Source organism: Chiloscyllium punctatum, chromosome 18 (genome assembly GCF_047496795.1).
Source record: "Chiloscyllium punctatum isolate Juve2018m chromosome 18, sChiPun1.3, whole genome shotgun sequence".
In the NCBI taxonomy this organism is placed as follows: domain Eukaryota; kingdom Metazoa; phylum Chordata; class Chondrichthyes; order Orectolobiformes; family Hemiscylliidae; genus Chiloscyllium; species Chiloscyllium punctatum.
This window is the reverse complement of record NC_092756.1, coordinates 42,211,250-42,233,501: the sequence shown is the minus strand read 5'-3', so window position 1 is coordinate 42,233,501 and position 22,252 is coordinate 42,211,250. Positions and strand designations below refer to the sequence as shown.

The 22,252-nt window shown below is 46.0% G+C and overlaps 7 non-coding genes across 7 annotated transcripts; all 7 read left to right on the top strand.

Annotated features, from left to right (window-relative positions):
- The first annotated feature begins 1,262 nt into the window (after positions 1-1,262).
- On the top strand, positions 1,263-1,335 carry trnav-uac (transfer RNA valine (anticodon UAC)). The gene has a single exon. It is a non-coding gene; the product is annotated as a tRNA-Val (tRNA).
- Positions 1,336-7,109: 5,774 nt separating this feature from the next.
- Positions 7,110-7,182, top strand: trnav-cac (transfer RNA valine (anticodon CAC)). Its single transcript has one exon. It is a non-coding gene; the product is annotated as a tRNA-Val (tRNA).
- Positions 7,183-10,043: 2,861 nt separating this feature from the next.
- trnav-cac (transfer RNA valine (anticodon CAC)) lies at positions 10,044-10,116 on the top strand. Its single transcript has one exon. It is a non-coding gene; the product is annotated as a tRNA-Val (tRNA).
- A 2,861-nt stretch (positions 10,117-12,977) lies between these two features.
- Positions 12,978-13,050, top strand: trnav-cac (transfer RNA valine (anticodon CAC)). The gene has a single exon. It is a non-coding gene; the product is annotated as a tRNA-Val (tRNA).
- Positions 13,051-15,911: 2,861 nt separating this feature from the next.
- On the top strand, positions 15,912-15,984 carry trnav-uac (transfer RNA valine (anticodon UAC)). Its single transcript has one exon. It is a non-coding gene; the product is annotated as a tRNA-Val (tRNA).
- A 2,840-nt stretch (positions 15,985-18,824) lies between these two features.
- Positions 18,825-18,897, top strand: trnav-cac (transfer RNA valine (anticodon CAC)). Its single transcript has one exon. It is a non-coding gene; the product is annotated as a tRNA-Val (tRNA).
- A 2,861-nt stretch (positions 18,898-21,758) lies between these two features.
- Positions 21,759-21,831, top strand: trnav-cac (transfer RNA valine (anticodon CAC)). The gene has a single exon. It is a non-coding gene; the product is annotated as a tRNA-Val (tRNA).
- The last annotated feature ends 421 nt before the right edge of the window (positions 21,832-22,252 follow it).

Below are 22,252 nucleotides of genomic sequence, written 5' to 3'. Positions count from 1 at the left end.
TTCACTTGAGTTTACATCTGTTGTTATGCAGGAAAACAATTGGAAGTGCAAGAAAATGGACACGCGCGCGTGTTGCTAGTGTGGCCGAGCGGTCTAAGGCACTGGATTAAGGCTCCCGTCACGCCCGAGGGGTGAGTTCGAATCCCATCGCTGCCGTTTCTGCGGAGCTGCTGGTTTAAATGCTGTTTCATTCCCCTGCTGCATTTCTGTTTGAAACAGAAGCAAAATGAGTTTGCTTCCCGGGGAATTTCCTGCGGTGTGGGAAAGTGCCGAATTTTCCAAAGTGTCTGTGCTGTCATGATCGTGTTCGCCTCCCGCGCGGAAAATCGCCAGCGGCTCCACTGTTGCTTTCTGTTCCAGGCAAGTTGAGCTTTTACTGGAACCGAATGGAGACTGTTGTTGCGAAACAGAGTCCTACGGTGACTCGACTCGTCGTTTTCTGGCCAATGAGAAAATCGTTCCAATGTATTTCGATGTCATATGTTATTGAATTTCTCCCACTTCCTCCTTTTCCGTCCTGGAGTCATCGGAAGGGAAAGGTAATCTAATCGAGACTGTGATTGGTGAAATTCACTTTTTATGGCCCATTCTTATTATGTTCTTTCTTTGTCTCTTTGCAGCATTGTCTGGGAAGTGGTGGTGCACTCAGGCTCCAGTCTGTTTGAAAGAGTAGTTTGGAATTGCCCTGTTGTTAGTTGTGTGATTACTTTATGGTTCATGCCCCCCGACACTCTCACATTTGGCATTCATGCTCGCTGTGTCTGAAAATGCATTTGGTTTTCCAGTTTTGTTTGTGTTCCGTGTTAAATGCTTTCTGTTTTGCGATTCTCTCAATACATTACGAATTAACAGGGTTTCTGAGATAACTTCCAGCTGCAAAAATCCTCAACTGAGAATCTGGGAAACTTTCACGGAGTATGGTCAGTCGGAGCAAAAGTAAGGAAGTCGTTCGTTTCTGCAGTGTTTCACAATGCTACCTTTCCCGGGAGCCGTCGAACAGACTAAATGATTTTGCCACAGACTGCGACGGTAAGCTCCGGAAAAACGTAATTCTTTAAAGCAGGTGTAAGCAACACAACGTTACCGGGTTACACCGCGTGGAAACAGATACTTCGGTGTATCTCGTCCATGCTCACCACATAGCCAAATTTAAACAAGTCCCATGAAACAACGAGTTAACGGAAACAGAAAGGTGAAAGGTACAATGGCTTCAACTTTCTGTGTTGGATGCCACTGAGCTGCAGCGGCTGCGACCGCGGCTTGTTTCTGTAGTGTAGTGGTCATCACGTTCGCCTTACACGCGAAAGGTCCCCAGTTCGAAACTGGGCAGAAACTGCTTTGCTCTTCAACTGCAGCCTTTGACATCGACAAGAACGGAGCTTTCTTGCTTGCTTTCCCATGTGCAAACCTGCCTTCGAGTTTGCTTGAATAAATCTTCTCTCGTCGGGCAATGCAATGCAATTCCATTTAATTACTGTGCAAAGCATTGTAAAGTTTTTCTCCAACATGGTTCTGATCATATGCCATTCTGTTTGAGAGTGTAGTTACCCCCTTCTGATCCTTCCACGAAAAGCATTACCGCATTCGCATTCCTTGCGCAGGCGGCCCGGTTCAAAGACAGAGAAGAAGCTGATGTGCTGGTGTCAACTAGTCTGTCTGTCAAATGTATCCCAAAGTCGTCTCTGAAAGACCTCATTTGGAAGGTGTCTGTCGTTATTCAACGTGCGAGAATTGGCACCAGAGGTCCTGAATCATGTTTTGGAGCAGTTCACACGTTGGTGGCTCATTCAATCAACAACAGCAATGAAAGAAATTACACTCTCAGAGGAACATCTGGACCTGTGCTTTCATAGCGTCGCTAGTATTAAGGTGCGCCCCGAGATCTAAGCCACGTTGGAACTGAAACGGAGGAATCGACAGAGAGGCTACAGAATGACATCGCATCCATTTGGTTTTCTTTAAATCACTGACGAGCAGGAAAATGTAAACGGGGAAGGCGAGTGGGGAAGTGAGGCAGTTGCAGCTCTGGAGAAAGTCCTTCTTTGTGATTCACTCAGCAACCAGAGACGTGACGGTGACTCAGGCGTGAGAGCTCTTCACATCATGAACAAACAGCAATCAAGGGCAGTTAGCACCTCTTCCGGAGTGGGGGTGGGGTGAGGTAATTACCTTTTGACTTCTGTTACTATGTTCAGAAACTGCCTTTTGGATTGAGGTGAACAGAAACTGCATTTCTAAAAAGCACCATGGAACTTGTTAAAATTTATTGAGTCGCTTTTTTCTCATCGATTCCCACACAGGTTTCCAACTCAGTTGGTATCCATGAGGCTCATGTCCAGGTGTGATAATCTCTGCAGCAAATTGCACGGTTAAGGTAAAAGGCAAGGAAAGTGGCATCTCGAACCGGCCCCGAGGTCAGACCTTCCTTACAATGTAATCTGTCGTTCTCGGATTGTAATACTACCTCCGGTTTTAGGATGGAACATTCTTTGGGAACCTTATTCTGCAAAACAGACACAGTGCCTGAAACTATGCTGCACGGTATGATTTGGGAAACGGCCTGCTCAGCTTTGTGCATTTTCCCTGTAGTCCGGTGTGTTTCATGTTCCGTGTAAACGTGTAAGTTGTCCTGTTTCGAGCAATGGGTGAAATCATTTAGCAAAGCAAGAATCGAAATTGCAGTAATGTCAAGTAGCTCATGGTAATTTGACCCAATCATAACCGATCATATATTCTCACGCACTCACAGATACATTTGTTTCTGAATCCAGTCTGAGAAGATAGACTCAGCTTACCAGTGATTTTTGTCTGGATTGATGGGCTATCGTTAACTGCTGAGAAATTGATATTGTAGACGGGCACATCCCAGCAGCTGTGCGAGTCGGAGAGGGATCATGGAACCTTTTTCACTTGAGTTTACATCTGTTGTTATGCAGGAAAACAATTGGAAGTGCAAGAAAATGGACTCGCGCGCGTGTTGCTAGTGTGGCCGAGCGGTCTAAGGCACTGGATTAAGGCTCCCGTCACGCCCGAGGGGTGGGTTCGAATCCCACCGCTGCCGTTTCTGCGGAGCTGCTGGTTTAAATGCTGTTTCATTCCCCTGCTGCATTTCTGTTTGAAACAGAAGCAAAATGAGTTTGCTTCCCGGGGAATTTCCTGCGGTGTGGGAAAGTGCCGAATTTTCCAAAGTGTCTGTGCTGTCATGATCGTGTTCGCCTCCCGCGCGGAAAATCGCCAGCGGCTCCACTGTTGCTTTCTGTTCCAGGCAAGTTGAGCTTTTACTGGAACCGAATGGAGACTGTTGTTGCGAAACAGAGTCCTACGGTGACTCGACTCGTCGTTATTTGGTTTTCTGGCCAATGAGAAAATCGTTCCAATGTATTTCGATGTCATATGTTATTGAATTTCTCCCACTTCCTCCTTTTCCGTCCTGGAGTCATCGGAAGGGAAAGGTAATCTAATCGAGACTGTGATTGGTGAAATTCACTTTTTATGGCCCATTCTTATTATGTTCTTTCTTTGTCTCTTTGCAGCATTGTCTGGGCAGTGGTGGTGCACTCAGGCTCCAGTATGTTTGAAAGAGTAGTTTGGAATTGCCCTGTTGTTATTTGTGTGATAACTTTATGGCTCATGCCCCCGGACTGTCTCACATTTAGCATTCATGCTCGCTGTGTCTGAAAATGCATTTGGTTTTCCAGTTTTGTTTGTGTTCCGTGTTAAATGCTTTCTGTTTTGCGATTCGCTCAATACATTACGAATTAACAGGGTTTCTGAGGTAACTTCCAGCTGCAAAAATCCTCAACTGAGAATCTGGGAAACTTTCACGGAGTATGGTCATTCGGAGCAAAAGTAAGGAAGTCGTTCGTTTCTGCAGTGTTTCACAATGCTACCTTTCCCGTGAGCCGTCGAACAGACTAAATGATTTTGCCACAGACTGCGACGGTAAGCTCCGCAAAAACGTAATTCTTTAAAGCAGGTGTAAGCAACACAACGTTACCGGGTTACACCGCGTGGAAACAGATACTTCGGTGTATCTCGTCCATGCTCACCACATAGCCAAAATTAAACAAGTCCCATGAAACAACGAGTTAACGGAAACAGAAAGGCGAAAGGTAGAATGGCTTCAACTTTCTGTGTTGGATGCCACTGAGCTGCAGCGGCTGCGACCGCGGCTTGTTTCTGTAGTGTAGTGGTCATCACGTCCGCCTCACACGTGAAAGGTCCCCAGTTCGAAACCGGGCAGAAACTGCTTTGCTCTTCAACTGCAGCCTTTGACATCGACAAGAACGGAGCTTTCTTGCTTGCTTTCCCATGTGCAAACCTGCCTTCGAATTTGCTTGAATAAATCTTCTCTCGTCGTGCAATGCAATGCGATTCCATTTAATTACCGTGCAAAGCATTGTAAAGTTTTTCTCCAACATCGTTCTGATCATATGCCATTCTGTTTGAGCGTGTAGTTACCCCCTTCTGATCCTTCCACGAAAAGCATTACCGCATTCGCATTCCTTGCGCAGGCGGCCCGGTTCAAAGACAGGGAAGAAGCTGATGTGCTGGTGTCACAGTGCACCACGGATTCTTCAACTAGTCTGTCTGTCAAATGTATCCCAAAGTCGTCTCTGAAAGACCTCATTTGGAAGGTGTCTGTCGTTATTCAACGTGCGAGAATTGGCACCAGAGGTCCTGAATCATGTTTTGGAGCAGTTCACACGTTAGTGGCTCATTCAATCAGCAACAGCAATGAAAGAAATTACACTCTAAGAGGAACATCTGGACCTGTGCTTTCATAGCGTCGCTAGTATTAAGGTGCGCCCCGAGATCTAAGCCACGTTGGAACTGAAACGGAGGAATCGACAGAGAGGCTACAGAATGACATCGCATCCATTTGGTTTTCTTTAAATCACTGACGAGCAGGAAAATGTAAACGGGGAAGGCGAGTGGGGAAGTGAGGCAGTTGCAGCTCTGGAGAAAGTCCTTCTTTGTGATTCACTCAGCAACCAGAGACGTGACGGTGACTCAGGCGTGAGAGCTCTTCACATCATGAACAAACAGCAATCAAGGGCAGTTAGCACCTCTTCCGGACTGGGGGTGGGGTGAGGTAATTACCTTTTGACTTCTGTTACTATGTTCAGAAACTGCCTTTTGGATTGAGGTGAACAGAAACTGCATTTCTAAAAAGCACCATGGAACTTGTTAAAATTTATTGAGTCGCTTTTTTCTCATCGATTCCCACACAGGTTTCCAACTCAGTTGGTATCCATGAGGCTCATGTCCAGGTGTGATAATCTCTGCAGCAAATTGCACGGTTAAGGTAAAAGGCAAGGAAAGTGGCATCTCGAACCGGCCCCGAGGTCAGACCTTCCTTACAATGTAATCTGTCGTTCTCGGATTGTAATACTACCTCCGGTTTTAGGATGGAACATTCTTTGGGAACCTTATTCTGCAAAACAGACACAGTGCCTGAAACTATGCTGCACGGTATGATTTGGGAAACGGCCTGCTCAGCTTTGTGCATTTTCCCTGTAGTCCGGTGTGTTTCATGTTCCGTGTAAACGTGTAAGTTGTCCTGTTTCGAGCAATGGGTGAAATCATTTAGCAAAGCAAGAATCGAAATTGCAGTAATGTCAAGTAGCTCATGGTAATTTGACCCAATCATAACCGATCATATATTCTCACGCACTCACAGATACATTTGTTTCTGAATCCAGTCTGAGAAGATAGACTCAGCTTACCAGTGATTTTTGTCTGGATTGATGGGCTATCGTTAACTGCTGAGAAATTGATATTGTAGACGGGCACATCCCAGCAGCTGTGCGAGTCGGAGAGGGATCATGGAACCTTTTTCACTTGAGTTTACATCTGTTGTTATGCAGGAAAACAATTGGAAGTGCAAGAAAATGGACTCGCGCGCGTGTTGCTAGTGTGGCCGAGCGGTCTAAGGCACTGGATTAAGGCTCCCGTCACGCCCGAGGGGTGGGTTCGAATCCCACCGCTGCCGTTTCTGCGGAGCTGCTGGTTTAAATGCTGTTTCATTCCCCTGCTGCATTTCTGTTTGAAACAGAAGCAAAATGAGTTTGCTTCCCGGGGAATTTCCTGCGGTGTGGGAAAGTGCCGAATTTTCCAAAGTGTCTGTGCTGTCATGATCGTGTTCGCCTCCCGCGCGGAAAATCGCCAGCGGCTCCACTGTTGCTTTCTGTTCCAGGCAAGTTGAGCTTTTACTGGAACCGAATGGAGACTGTTGTTGCGAAACAGAGTCCTACGGTGACTCGACTCGTCGTTATTTGGTTTTCTGGCCAATGAGAAAATCGTTCCAATGTATTTCGATGTCATATGTTATTGAATTTCTCCCACTTCCTCCTTTTCCGTCCTGGAGTCATCGGAAGGGAAAGGTAATCTAATCGAGACTGTGATTGGTGAAATTCACTTTTTATGGCCCATTCTTATTATGTTCTTTCTTTGTCTCTTTGCAGCATTGTCTGGGCAGTGGTGGTGCACTCAGGCTCCAGTATGTTTGAAAGAGTAGTTTGGAATTGCCCTGTTGTTATTTGTGTGATAACTTTATGGCTCATGCCCCCGGACTGTCTCACATTTAGCATTCATGCTCGCTGTGTCTGAAAATGCATTTGGTTTTCCAGTTTTGTTTGTGTTCCGTGTTAAATGCTTTCTGTTTTGCGATTCGCTCAATACATTACGAATTAACAGGGTTTCTGAGGTAACTTCCAGCTGCAAAAATCCTCAACTGAGAATCTGGGAAACTTTCACGGAGTATGGTCAGTCGGAGCAAAAGTAAGGAAGTCGTTCGTTTCTGCAGTGTTTCACAATGCTACCTTTCCCGTGAGCCGTCGAACAGACTAAATGATTTTGCCACAGACTGCGACGGTAAGCTCCGCAAAAACGTAATTCTTTAAAGCAGGTGTAAGCAACACAACGTTACCGGGTTACACCGCGTGGAAACAGATACTTCGGTGTATCTCGTCCATGCTCACCACATAGCCAAAATTAAACAAGTCCCATGAAACAACGAGTTTACGGAAACAGAAAGGCGAAAGGTAGAATGGCTTCAACTTTCTGTGTTGGATGCCACTGAGCTGCAGCGGCTGCGACCGCGGCTTGTTTCTGTAGTGTAGTGGTTATCACGTTCGCCTCACGCGTGAAAGGTCCCCAGTTCGAAACTGGGCAGAAACTGCTTTGCTCTTCAACTGCAGCCTTTGACATCGACAAGAACGGAGCTTTCTTGCTTGCTTTCCCATGTGCAAACCTGCCTTCGAATTTGCTTGAATAAATCTTCTCTCGTCGTGCAATGCAATGCGATTCCATTTAATTACCGTGCAAAGCATTGTAAAGTTTTTCTCCAACATCGTTCTGATCATATGCCATTCTGTTTGAGCGTGTAGTTACCCCCTTCTGATCCTTCCACGAAAAGCATTACCGCATTCGCATTCCTTGCGCAGGCGGCCCGGTTCAAAGACAGGGAAGAAGCTGATGTGCTGGTGTCACAGTGCACCACGGATTCTTCAACTAGTCTGTCTGTCAAATGTATCCCAAAGTCGTCTCTGAAAGACCTCATTTGGAAGGTGTCTGTCGTTATTCAACGTGCGAGAATTGGCACCAGAGGTCCTGAATCATGTTTTGGAGCAGTTCACACGTTGGTGGCTCATTCAATCAGCAACAGCAATGAAAGAAATTACACTCTCAGAGGAACATCTGGACCTGTGCTTTCATAGCGTCGCTAGTATTAAGGTGCGCCCCGAGATCTAAGCCACGTTGGAACTGAAACGGAGGAATCGACAGAGAGGCTACAGAATGACATCGCATCCATTTGGTTTTCTTTAAATCACTGACGAGCAGGAAAATGTAAACGGGGAAGGCGAGTGGGGAAGTGAGGCAGTTGCAGCTCTGGAGAAAGTCCTTCTTTGTGATTCACTCAGCAACCAGAGACGTGACGGTGACTCAGGCGTGAGAGCTCTTCACATCATGAACAAACAGCAATCAAGGGCAGTTAGCACCTCTTCCGGACTGGGGGTGGGGTGAGGTAATTACCTTTTGACTTCTGTTACTATGTTCAGAAACTGCCTTTTGGATTGAGGTGAACAGAAACTGCATTTCTAAAAAGCACCATGGAACTTGTTAAAATTTATTGAGTCGCTTTTTTCTCATCGATTCCCACACAGGTTTCCAACTCAGTTGGTATCCATGAGGCTCATGTCCAGGTGTGATAATCTCTGCAGCAAATTGCACGGTTAAGGTAAAAGGCAAGGAAAGTGGCATCTCGAACCGGCCCCGAGGTCAGACCTTCCTTACAATGTAATCTGTCGTTCTCGGATTGTAATACTACCTCCGGTTTTAGGATGGAACATTCTTTGGGAACCTTATTCTGCAAAACAGACACAGTGCCTGAAACTATGCTGCACGGTATGATTTGGGAAACGGCCTGCTCAGCTTTGTGCATTTTCCCTGTAGTCCGGTGTGTTTCATGTTCCGTGTAAACGTGTAAGTTGTCCTGTTTCGAGCAATGGGTGAAATCATTTAGCAAAGCAAGAATCGAAATTGCAGTAATGTCAAGTAGCTCATGGTAATTTGACCCAATCATAACCGATCATATATTCTCACGCACTCACAGATACATTTGTTTCTGAATCCAGTCTGAGAAGATAGACTCAGCTTACCAGTGATTTTTGTCTGGATTGATGGGCTATCGTTAACTGCTGAGAAATTGATATTGTAGACGGGCACATCCCAGCAGCTGTGCGAGTCGGAGAGGGATCATGGAACCTTTTTCACTTGAGTTTACATCTGTTGTTATGCAGGAAAACAATTGGAAGTGCAAGAAAATGGACTCGCGCGCGTGTTGCTAGTGTGGCCGAGCGGTCTAAGGCACTGGATTAAGGCTCCCGTCACGCCCGAGGGGTGGGTTCGAATCCCACCGCTGCCGTTTCTGCGGAGCTGCTGGTTTAAATGCTGTTTCATTCCCCTGCTGCATTTCTGTTTGAAACAGAAGCAAAATGAGTTTGCTTCCCGGGGAATTTCCTGCGGTGTGGGAAAGTGCCGAATTTTCCAAAGTGTCTGTGCTGTCATGATCGTGTTCGCCTCCCGCGCGGAAAATCGCCAGCGGCTCCACTGTTGCTTTCTGTTCCAGGCAAGTTGAGCTTTTACTGGAACCGAATGGAGACTGTTGTTGCGAAACAGAGTCCTACGGTGACTCGACTCGTCGTTATTTGGTTTTCTGGCCAATGAGAAAATCGTTCCAATGTATTTCGATGTCATATGTTATTGAATTTCTCCCACTTCCTCCTTTTCCGTCCTGGAGTCATCGGAAGGGAAAGGTAATCTAATCGAGACTGTGATTGGTGAAATTCACTTTTTATGGCCCATTCTTATTATGTTCTTTCTTTGTCTCTTTGCAGCATTGTCTGGGCAGTGGTGGTGCACTCAGGCTCCAGTATGTTTGAAAGAGTAGTTTGGAATTGCCCTGTTGTTATTTGTGTGATAACATTATGGCTCATGCCCCCGGACTGTCTCACATTTAGCATTCATGCTCGCTGTGTCTGAAAATGCATTTGGTTTTCCAGTTTTGTTTGTGTTCCGTGTTAAATGCTTTCTGTTTTGCGATTCGCTCAATACATTACGAATTAACAGGGTTTCTGAGGTAACTTCCAGCTGCAAAAATCCTCAACTGAGAATCTGGGAAACTTTCACGGAGTATGGTCAGTCGGAGCAAAAGTAAGGAAGTCGTTCGTTTCTGCAGTGTTTCACAATGCTACCTTTCCCGTGAGCCGTCGAACAGACTAAATGATTTTGCCACAGACTGCGACGGTAAGCTCCGCAAAAACGTAATTCTTTAAAGCAGGTGTAAGCAACACAACGTTACCGGGTTACACCGCGTGGAAACAGATACTTCGGTGTATCTCGTCCATGCTCACCACATAGCCAAAATTAAACAAGTCCCATGAAACAACGAGTTTACGGAAACAGAAAGGCGAAAGGTAGAATGGCTTCAACTTTCTGTGTTGGATGCCACTGAGCTGCAGCGGCTGCGACCGCGGCTTGTTTCTGTAGTGTAGTGGTTATCACGTTCGCCTCACACGCGAAAGGTCCCCAGTTCGAAACTGGACAGAAACTGCTTTGCTCTTCAACTGCAGCCTTTGACATCGACAAGAACGGAGCTTTCTTGCTTGCATTCCCATGTGCAAACCTGCCTTCGAATTTGCTTGAATAAATCTTCTCTCGTCGTGCAATGCAATGCGATTCCATTTAATTACCGTGCAAAGCATTGTAAAGTTTTTCTCCAACATCGTTCTGATCATATGCCATTCTGTTTGAGCGTGTAGTTACCCCCTTCTGATCCTTCCACGAAAAGCATTACCGCATTCGCATTCCTTGCGCAGGCGGCCCGGTTCAAAGACAGGGAAGAAGCTGATGTGCTGGTGTCACAGTGCACCACGGATTCTTCAACTAGTCTGTCTGTCAAATGTATCCCAAAGTCGTCTCTGAAAGACCTCATTTGGAAGGTGTCTGTCGTTATTCAACGTGCGAGAATTGGCACCAGAGGTCCTGAATCATGTTTTGGAGCAGTTCACACGTTAGTGGCTCATTCAATCAGCAACAGCAATGAAAGAAATTACACTCTAAGAGGAACATCTGGACCTGTGCTTTCATAGCGTCGCTAGTATTAAGGTGCGCCCCGAGATCTAAGCCACGTTGGAACTGAAACGGAGGAATCGACAGAGAGGCTACAGAATGACATCGCATCCATTTGGTTTTCTTTAAATCACTGACGAGCAGGAAAATGTAAACGGGGAAGGCGAGTGGGGAAGTGAGGCAGTTGCAGCTCTGGAGAAAGTCCTTCTTTGTGATTCACTCAGCAACCAGAGACGTGACGGTGACTCAGGCGTGAGAGCTCTTCACATCATGAACAAACAGCAATCAAGGGCAGTTAGCACCTCTTCCGGACTGGGGGTGGGGTGAGGTAATTACCTTTTGACTTCTGTTACTATGTTCAGAAACTGCCTTTTGGATTGAGGTGAACAGAAACTGCATTTCTAAAAAGCACCATGGAACTTGTTAAAATTTATTGAGTCGCTTTTTTCTCATCGATTCCCACACAGGTTTCCAACTCAGTTGGTATCCATGAGGCTCATGTCCAGGTGTGATAATCTCTGCAGCAAATTGCACGGTTAAGGTAAAAGGCAAGGAAAGTGGCATCTCGAACCGGCCCCGAGGTCAGACCTTCCTTACAATGTAATCTGTCGTTCTCGGATTGTAATACTACCTCCGGTTTTAGGATGGAACATTCTTTGGGAACCTTATTCTGCAAAACAGACACAGTGCCTGAAACTATGCTGCACGGTATGATTTGGGAAACGGCCTGCTCAGCTTTGTGCATTTTCCCTGTAGTCCGGTGTGTTTCATGTTCCGTGTAAACGTGTAAGTTGTCCTGTTTCGAGCAATGGGTGAAATCATTTAGCAAAGCAAGAATCGAAATTGCAGTAATGTCAAGTAGCTCATGGTAATTTGACCCAATCATAACCGATCATATATTCTCACGCACTCACAGATACATTTGTTTCTGAATCCAGTCTGAGAAGATAGACTCAGCTTACCAGTGATTTTTGTCTGGATTGATGGGCTATCGTTAACTGCTGAGAAATTGATATTGTAGACGGGCACATCCCAGCAGCTGTGCGAGTCGGAGAGGGATCATGGAACCTTTTTCACTTGAGTTTACATCTGTTGTTATGCAGGAAAACAATTGGAAGTGCAAGAAAATGGACTCGCGCGCGTGTTGCTAGTGTGGCCGAGCGGTCTAAGGCACTGGATTAAGGCTCCCGTCACGCCCGAGGGGTGGGTTCGAATCCCACCGCTGCCGTTTCTGCGGAGCTGCTGGTTTAAATGCTGTTTCATTCCCCTGCTGCATTTCTGTTTGAAACAGAAGCAAAATGAGTTTGCTTCCCGGGGAATTTCCTGCGGTGTGGGAAAGTGCCGAATTTTCCAAAGTGTCTGTGCTGTCATGATCGTGTTCGCCTCCCGCGCGGAAAATCGCCAGCGGCTCCACTGTTGCTTTCTGTTCCAGGCAAGTTGAGCTTTTACTGGAACCGAATGGAGACTGTTGTTGCGAAACAGAGTCCTACGGTGACTCGACTCGTCGTTATTTGGTTTTCTGGCCAATGAGAAAATCGTTCCAATGTATTTCGATGTCATATGTTATTGAATTTCTCCCACTTCCTCCTTTTCCGTCCTGGAGTCATCGGAAGGGAAAGGTAATCTAATCGAGACTGTGATTGGTGAAATTCACTTTTTATGGCCCATTCTTATTATGTTCTTTCTTTGTCTCTTTGCAGCATTGTCTGGGCAGTGGTGGTGCACTCAGGCTCCAGTATGTTTGAAAGAGTAGTTTGGAATTGCCCTGTTGTTATTTGTGTGATAACATTATGGCTCATGCCCCCGGACTGTCTCACATTTAGCATTCATGCTCGCTGTGTCTGAAAATGCATTTGGTTTTCCAGTTTTGTTTGTGTTCCGTGTTAAATGCTTTCTGTTTTGCGATTCGCTCAATACATTACGAATTAACAGGGTTTCTGAGGTAACTTCCAGCTGCAAAAATCCTCAACTGAGAATCTGGGAAACTTTCACGGAGTATGGTCAGTCGGAGCAAAAGTAAGGAAGTCGTTCGTTTCTGCAGTGTTTCACAATGCTACCTTTCCCGTGAGCCGTCGAACAGACTAAATGATTTTGCCACAGACTGCGACGGTAAGCTCCGCAAAAACGTAATTCTTTAAAGCAGGTGTAAGCAACACAACGTTACCGGGTTACACCGCGTGGAAACAGATACTTCGGTGTATCTCGTCCATGCTCACCACATAGCCAAAATTAAACAAGTCCCATGAAACAACGAGTTTACGGAAACAGAAAGGCGAAAGGTAGAATGGCTTCAACTTTCTGTGTTGGATGCCACTGAGCTGCAGCGGCTGCGACCGCGGCTTGTTTCTGTAGTGTAGTGGTTATCACGTTCGCCTCACACGCGAAAGGTCCCCAGTTCGAAACTGGACAGAAACTGCTTTGCTCTTCAACTGCAGCCTTTGACATCGACAAGAACGGAGCTTTCTTGCTTGCATTCCCATGTGCAAACCTGCCTTCGAATTTGCTTGAATAAATCTTCTCTCGTCGTGCAATGCAATGCGATTCCATTTAATTACCGTGCAAAGCATTGTAAAGTTTTTCTCCAACATCGTTCTGATCATATGCCATTCTGTTTGAGCGTGTAGTTACCCCCTTCTGATCCTTCCACGAAAAGCATTACCGCATTCGCATTCCTTGCGCAGGCGGCCCGGTTCAAAGACAGGGAAGAAGCTGATGTGCTGGTGTCACAGTGCACCACGGATTCTTCAACTAGTCTGTCTGTCAAATGTATCCCAAAGTCGTCTCTGAAAGACCTCATTTGGAAGGTGTCTGTCGTTATTCAACGTGCGAGAATTGGCACCAGAGGTCCTGAATCATGTTTTGGAGCAGTTCACACGTTGGTGGCTCATTCAATCAGCAACAGCAATGAAAGAAATTACACTCTCAGAGGAACATCTGGACCTGTGCTTTCATAGCGTCGCTAGTATTAAGGTGCGCCCCGAGATCTAAGCCACGTTGGAACTGAAACGGAGGAATCGACAGAGAGGCTACAGAATGACATCGCATCCATTTGGTTTTCTTTAAATCACTGACGAGCAGGAAAATGTAAACGGGGAAGGCGAGTGGGGAAGTGAGGCAGTTGCAGCTCTGGAGAAAGTCCTTCTTTGTGATTCACTCAGCAACCAGAGACGTGACGGTGACTCAGGCGTGAGAGCTCTTCACATCATGAACAAACAGCAATCAAGGGCAGTTAGCACCTCTTCCGGACTGGGGGTCGGGTGAGGTAATTACCTTTTGACTTCTGTTACTATGTTCAGAAACTGCCTTTTGGATTGAGGTGAACAGAAACTGCATTTCTAAAAAGCACCATGGAACTTGTTAAAATTTATTGAGTCGCTTTTTTCTCATCGATTCCCACACAGGTTTCCAACTCAGTTGGTATCCATGAGGCTCATGTCCAGGTGTGATAATCTCTGCAGCAAATTGCACGGTTAAGGTAAAAGGCAAGGAAAGTGGCATCTCGAACCGGCCCCGAGGTCAGACCTTCCTTACAATGTAATCTGTCGTTCTCGGATTGTAATACTACCTCCGGTTTTAGGATGGAACATTCTTTGGGAACCTTATTCTGCAAAACAGACACAGTGCCTGAAACTATGCTGCACGGTATGATTTGGGAAACGGCCTGCTCAGCTTTGTGCATTTTCCCTGTAGTCCGGTGTGTTTCATGTTCCGTGTAAACGTGTAAGTTGTCCTGTTTCGAGCAATGGGTGAAATCATTTAGCAAAGCAAGAATCGAAATTGCAGTAATGTCAAGTAGCTCATGGTAATTTGACCCAATCATAACCGATCATATATTCTCACGCACTCACAGATACATTTGTTTCTGAATCCAGTCTGAGAAGATAGACTCAGCTTACCAGTGATTTTTGTCTGGATTGATGGGCTATCGTTAACTGCTGAGAAATTGATATTGTAGACGGGCACATCCCAGCAGCTGTGCGAGTCGGAGAGGGATCATGGAACCTTTTTCACTTGAGTTTACATCTGTTGTTATGCAGGAAAACAATTGGAAGTGCAAGAAAATGGACTCGCGCGCGTGTTGCTAGTGTGGCCGAGCGGTCTAAGGCACTGGATTAAGGCTCCCGTCACGCCCGAGGGGTGGGTTCGAATCCCACCGCTGCCGTTTCTGCGGAGCTGCTGGTTTAAATGCTGTTTCATTCCCCTGCTGCATTTCTGTTTGAAACAGAAGCAAAATGAGTTTGCTTCCCGGGGAATTTCCTGCGGTGTGGGAAAGTGCCGAATTTTCCAAAGTGTCTGTGCTGTCATGATCGTGTTCGCCTCCCGCGCGGAAAATCGCCAGCGGCTCCACTGTTGCTTTCTGTTCCAGGCAAGTTGAGCTTTTACTGGAACCGAATGGAGACTGTTGTTGCGAAACAGAGTCCTACGGTGACTCGACTCGTCGTTATTTGGTTTTCTGGCCAATGAGAAAATCGTTCCAATGTATTTCGATGTCATATGTTATTGAATTTCTCCCACTTCCTCCTTTTCCGTCCTGGAGTCATCGGAAGGGAAAGGTAATCTAATCGAGACTGTGATTGGTGAAATTCACTTTTTATGGCCCATTCTTATTATGTTCTTTCTTTGTCTCTTTGCAGCATTGTCTGGGAAGTGGTGGTGCACTCAGGCTCCAGTCTGTTTGAAAGAGTAGTTTGGAATTGCCCTGTTGTTAGTTGTGTGATTACTTTATGGTTCATGCCCCCCGACACTCTCACATTTGGCATTCATGCTCGCTGTGTCTGAAAATGCATTTGGTTTTCCAGTTTTGTTTGTGTTCCGTGTTAAATGCTTTCTGTTTTGCGATTCTCTCAATACATTACGAATTAACAGGGTTTCTGAGATAACTTCCAGCTGCAATAATCCTCAACTGAGAATCTGGGAAACTTTCACGGAGTATGGTCAGTCGGAGCAAAAGTAAGGAAGTCGTTCGTTTCTGCAGTGTTTCACAATGCTACCTTTCCCGGGAGCCGTCGAACAGACTAAATGATTTTGCCACAGACTGCGACGGTAAGCTCCGCAAAAACGTAATTCTTTAAAGCAGGTGTAAGCAACACAACGTTACCGGGTTACACCGCGTGGAAACAGATACTTCGGTGTATCTCGTCCATGCTCACCACATAGCCAAATTTAAACAAGTCCCATGAAACAACGAGTTAACGGAAACAGAAAGGTGAAAGGTACAATGGCTTCAACTTTCAGTGTTGGATGCCACTGAGCTGCAGCGGCTGCGACCGCGGCTTGTTTCTGTAGTGTAGTGGTCATCACGTTCGCCTTACACGCGAAAGGTCCCCAGTTCGAAACTGGGCAGAAACTGCTTTGCTCTTCAACTGCAGCCTTTGACATCGACAAGAACGGAGCTTTCTTGCTTGCTTTCCCATGTGCAAACCTGCCTTCGAGTTTACTTGAATAAATCTTCTCTCGTCGGGCAATGCAATGCAATTCCATTTAATTACTGTGCAAAGCATTGTAAAGTTTTTCTCCAACATGGTTCTGATCATATGCCATACTGTTTGAGAGTGTAGTTACCCCCTTCTGATCCTTCCACGAAAAGCATTACCGCATTCGCATTCCTTGCGCAGGCGGCCCGGTTCAAAGACAGAGAAGAAGCTGATGTGCTGGTGTCAACTAGTCTGTCTGTCAAATGTATCCCAAAGTCGTCTCTGAAAGACCTCATTTGGAAGGTGTCTGTCGTTATTCAACGTGCGAGAATTGGCACCAGAGGTCCTGAATCATGTTTTGGAGCAGTTCACACGTTGGTGGCTCATTCAATCAGCAACAGCAATGAAAGAAATTACACTCTCAGAGGAACATCTGGACCTGTGCTTTCATAGCGTCGCTAGTATTAAGGTGCGCCCCGAGATCTAAGCCACGTTGGAACTGAAACGGAGGAATCGACAGAGAGGCTACAGAATGACATCGCATCCATTTGGTTTTCTTTAAATCACTGACGAGCAGGAAAATGTAAACGGGGAAGGCGAGTGGGGAAGTGAGGCAGTTGCAGCTCTGGAGAAAGTCCTTCTTTGTGATTCACTCAGCAACCAGAGACGTGACGGTGACTCAGGCGTGAGAGCTCTTCACATCATGAACAAACAGCAATCAAGGGCAGTTAGCACCTCTTCCGGACTGGGGGTGGGGTGAGGTAATTACCTTTTGACTTCTGTTACTATGTTCAGAAACTGCCTTTTGGATTGAGGTGAACAGAAACTGCATTTCTAAAAAGCACCATGGAACTTGTTAAAATTTATTGAGTCGCTTTTTTCTCATCGATTCCCACACAGGTTTCCAACTCAGTTGGTATCCATGAGGCTCATGTCCAGGTGTGATAATCTCTGCAGCAAATTGCACGGTTAAGGTAAAAGGCAAGGAAAGTGGCATCTCGAACCGGCCCCGAGGTCAGACCTTCCTTACAATGTAATCTGTCGTTCTCGGATTGTAATACTACCTCCGGTTTTAGGATGGAACATTCTTTGGGAACCTTATTCTGCAAAACAGACACAGTGCCTGAAACTATGCTGCACGGTATGATTTGGGAAACGGCCTGCTCAGCTTTGTGCATTTTCCCTGTAGTCCGGTGTGTTTCATGTTCCGTGTAAACGTGTAAGTTGTCCTGTTTCGAGCAATGGGTGAAATCATTTAGCAAAGCAAGAATCGAAATTGCAGTAATGTCAAGTAGCTCATGGTAATTTGACCCAATCATAACCGATCATATATTCTCACGCACTCACAGATACATTTGTTTCTGAATCCAGTCTGAGAAGATAGACTCAGCTTACCAGTGATTTTTGTCTGGATTGATGGGCTATCGTTAACTGCTGAGAAATTGATATTGTAGACGGGCACATCCCAGCAGCTGTGCGAGTCGGAGAGGGATCATGGAACCTTTTTCACTTGAGTTTACATCTGTTGTTATGCAGGAAAACAATTGGAAGTGCAAGAAAATGGACTCGCGCGCGTGTTGCTAGTGTGGCCGAGCGGTCTAAGGCACTGGATTAAGGCTCCCGTCACGCCCGAGGGGTGGGTTCGAATCCCACCGCTGCCGTTTCTGCGGAGCTGCTGGTTTAAATGCTGTTTCATTCCCCTGCTGCATTTCTGTTTGAAACAGAAGCAAAATGAGTTTGCTTCCCGGGGAATTTCCTGCGGTGTGGGAAAGTGCCGAATTTTCCAAAGTGTCTGTGCTGTCATGATCGTGTTCGCCTCCCGCGCGGAAAATCGCCAGCGGCTCCACTGTTGCTTTCTGTTCCAGGCAAGTTGAGCTTTTACTGGAACCGAATGGAGACTGTTGTTGCGAAACAGAGTCCTACGGTGACTCGACTCGTCGTTATTTGGTTTTCTGGCCAATGAGAAAATCGTTCCAATGTATTTCGATGTCATATGTTATTGAATTTCTCCCACTTCCTCCTTTTCCGTCCTGGAGTCATCGGAAGGGAAAGGTAATCTAATCGAGACTGTGATTGGTGAAATTCACTTTTTATGGCCCATTCTTATTATGTTCTTTCTTTGTCTCTTTGCAGCATTGTCTGGGCAGTGGTGGTGCACTCAGGCTCCAGTATGTTTGAAAGAGTAGTTTGGAATTGCCCTGTTGTTATTTGTGTGATAACTTTATGGCTCATGCCCCCGGACTGTCTCACATTTAGCATTCATGCTCGCTGTGTCTGAAAATGCATTTGGTTTTCCAGTTTTGTTTGTGTTCCGTGTTAAATGCTTTCTGTTTTGCGATTCGCTCAATACATTACGAATTAACAGGGTTTCTGAGGTAACTTCCAGCTGCAAAAATCCTCAACTGAGAATCTGGGAAACTTTCACGGAGTATGGTCAGTCGGAGCAAAAGTAAGGAAGTCGTTCGTTTCTGCAGTGTTTCACAATGCTACCTTTCCCGTGAGCCGTCGAACAGACTAAATGATTTTGCCACAGACTGCGACGGTAAGCTCCGCAAAAACGTAATTCTTTAAAGCAGGTGTAAGCAACACAACGTTACCGGGTTACACCGCGTGGAAACAGATACTTCGGTGTATCTCGTCCATGCTCACCACATAGCCAAAATTAAACAAGTCCCATGAAACAACGAGTTAACGGAAACAGAAAGGCGAAAGGTAGAATGGCTTCAACTTTCTGTGTTGGATGCCACTGAGCTGCAGCGGCTGCGACCGCGGCTTGTTTCTGTAGTGTAGTGGTTATCACGTTCGCCTCACACGTGAAAGGTCCCCAGTTCGAAACTGGGCAGAAACTGCTTTGCTCTTCAACTGCAGCCTTTGACATCGACAAGAACGGAGCTTTCTTGCTTGCTTTCCCATGTGCAAACCTGCCTTCGAATTTGCTTGAATAAATCTTCTCTCGTCGTGCAATGCAATGCGATTCCATTTAATTACCGTGCAAAGCATTGTAAAGTTTTTCTCCAACATCGTTCTGATCATATGCCATTCTGTTTGAGCGTGTAGTTACCCCCTTCTGATCCTTCCACGAAAAGCATTACCGCATTCGCATTCCTTGCGCAGGCGGCCCGGTTCAAAGACAGGGAAGAAGCTGATGTGCTGGTGTCACAGTGCACCACGGATTCTTCAACTAGTCTGTCTGTCAAATGTATCCCAAAGTCGTCTCTGAAAGACCTCATTTGGAAGGTGTCTGTCGTTATTCAACGTGCGAGAATTGGCACCAGAGGTCCTGAATCATGTTTTGGAGCAGTTCACACGTTGGTGGCTCATTCAATCAGCAACAGCAATGAAAGAAATTACACTCTCAGAGGAACATCTGGACCTGTGCTTTCATAGCGTCGCTAGTATTAAGGTGCGCCCCGAGATCTAAGCCACGTTGGAACTGAAACGGAGGAATCGACAGAGAGGCTACAGAATGACATCGCATCCATTTGGTTTTCTTTAAATCACTGACGAGCAGGAAAATGTAAACGGGGAAGGCGAGTGGGGAAGTGAGGCAGTTGCAGCTCTGGAGAAAGTCCTTCTTTGTGATTCACTCAGCAACCAGAGACGTGACGGTGACTCAGGCGTGAGAGCTCTTCACATCATGAACAAACAGCAATCAAGGGCAGTTAGCACCTCTTCCGGAGTGGGGGTGGGGTGAGGTAATTACCTTTTGACTTCTGTTACTATGTTCAGAAACTGCCTTTTGGATTGAGGTGAACAGAAACTGCATTTCTAAAAAGCACCATGGAACTTGTTAAAATTTATTGAGTCGCTTTTTTCTCATCGATTCCCACACAGGTTTCCAACTCAGTTGGTATCCATGAGGCTCATGTCCAGGTGTGATAATCTCTGCAGCAAATTGCACGGTTAAGGTAAAAGGCAAGGAAAGTGGCATCTCGAACCGGCCCCGAGGTCAGACCTTCCTTACAATGTAATCTGTCGTTCTCGGATTGTAATACTACCTCCGGTTTTAGGATGGAACATTCTTTGGGAACCTTATTCTGCAAAACAGACACAGTGCCTGAAACTATGCTGCACGGTATGATTTGGGAAACGGCCTGCTCAGCTTTGTGCATTTTCCCTGTAGTCCGGTGTGTTTCATGTTCCGTGTAAACGTGTAAGTTGTCCTGTTTCGAGCAATGGGTGAAATCATTTAGCAAAGCAAGAATCGAAATTGCAGTAATGTCAAGTAGCTCATGGTAATTTGACCCAATCATAACCGATCATATATTCTCACGCACTCACAGATACATTTGTTTCTGAATCCAGTCTGAGAAGATAGACTCAGCTTACCAGTGATTTTTGTCTGGATTGATGGGCTATCGTTAACTGCTGAGAAATTGATATTGTAGACGGGCACATCCCAGCAGCTGTGCGAGTCGGAGAGGGATCATGGAACCTTTTTCACTTGAGTTTACATCTGTTGTTATGCAGGAAAACAATTGGAAGTGCAAGAAAATGGACTCGCGCGCGTGTTGCTAGTGTGGCCGAGCGGTCTAAGGCACTGGATTAAGGCTCCCATCACGCCCGAGGGGTGGGTTCGAATCCCACCGCTGCCGTTTCTGCGGAGCTGCTGGTTTAAATGCTGTTTCATTCCCCTGCTGCATTTCTGTTTGAAACAGAAGCAAAATGAGTTTGCTTCCCGGGGAATTTCCTGCGGTGTGGGAAAGTGCCGAATTTTCCAAAGTGTCTGTGCTGTCATGATCGTGTTCGCCTCCCGCGCGGAAAATCGCCAGCGGCTCCACTGTTGCTTTCTGTTCCAGGCAAGTTGAGCTTTTACTGGAACCGAATGGAGACTGTTGTTGCGAAACAGAGTCCTACGGTGACTCGACTCGTCGTTATTTGGTTTTCTGGCCAATGAGAAAATCGTTCCAATGTATTTCGATGTCATATGTTATTGAATTTCTCCCACTTCCTCCTTTTCCGTCCTGGAGTCATCGGAAGGGAAAGGTAATCTAATCGAGACTGTGATTGGTGAAATTCACTTTTTATGGCCCATTCTTATTATGTTCTTTCTTTGTCTCTTTGCAGCATTGTCTGGGCAGTGGTGGTGCACTCAGGCTCCAGTATGTTTGAAAGAGTAGTTTGGAATTGCCCTGTTGTTATTTGTGTGATAACTTTATGGCTCATGCCCCCGGACTGTCTCACATTTAGCATTCATGCTCGCTGTGTCTGAAAATGCATTTGGTTTTCCAGTTTTGTTTGTGTTCCGTGTTAAATGCTTTCTGTTTTGCGATTCGCTCAATACATTACGAATTAACAGGGTTTCTGAGGTAACTTCCAGCTGCAAAAATCCTCAACTGAGAATCTGGGAAACTTTCACGGAGTATGGTCAGTCGGAGCAAAAGTAAGGAAGTCGTTCGTTTCTGCAGTGTTTCACAATGCTACCTTTCCCGTGAGCCGTCGAACAGACTAAATGATTTTGCCACAGACTGCGACGGTAAGCTCCGCAAAAACGTAATTCTTTAAAGCAGGTGTAAGCAACACAACGTTACCGGGTTACACCGCGTGGAAACAGATACTTCGGTGTATCTCGTCCATGCTCACCACATAGCCAAAATTAAACAAGTCCCATGAAACAACGAGTTTACGGAAACAGAAAGGCGAAAGGTAGAATGGCTTCAACTTTCTGTGTTGGATGCCACTGAGCTGCAGCAGCTGCGACCGCGGCTTGTTTCTGTAGTGTAGTGGTTATCACGTTCGCCTCACACGTGAAAGGTCCCCAGTTCGAAACTGGGCAGAAACTGCTTTGCTCTTCAACTGCAGCCTTTGACATCGACAAGAACGGAGCTTTCTTGCTTGCTTTCCCATGTGCAAACCTGCCTTCGAATTTGCTTGAATAAATCTTCTCTCGTCGTGCAATGCAATGCGATTCCATTTAATTACCGTGCAAAGCATTGTAAAGTTTTTCTCCAACATCGTTCTGATCATATGCCATTCTGTTTGAGCGTGTAGTTACCCCCTTCTGATCCTTCCACGAAAAGCATTACCGCATTCGCATTCCTTGCGCAGGCGGCCCGGTTCAAAGACAGGGAAGAAGCTGATGTGCTGGTGTCACAGTGCACCACGGATTCTTCAACTAGTCTGTCTGTCAAATGTATCCCAAAGTCGTCTCTGAAAGACCTCATTTGGAAGGTGTCTGTCGTTATTCAACGTGCGAGAATTGG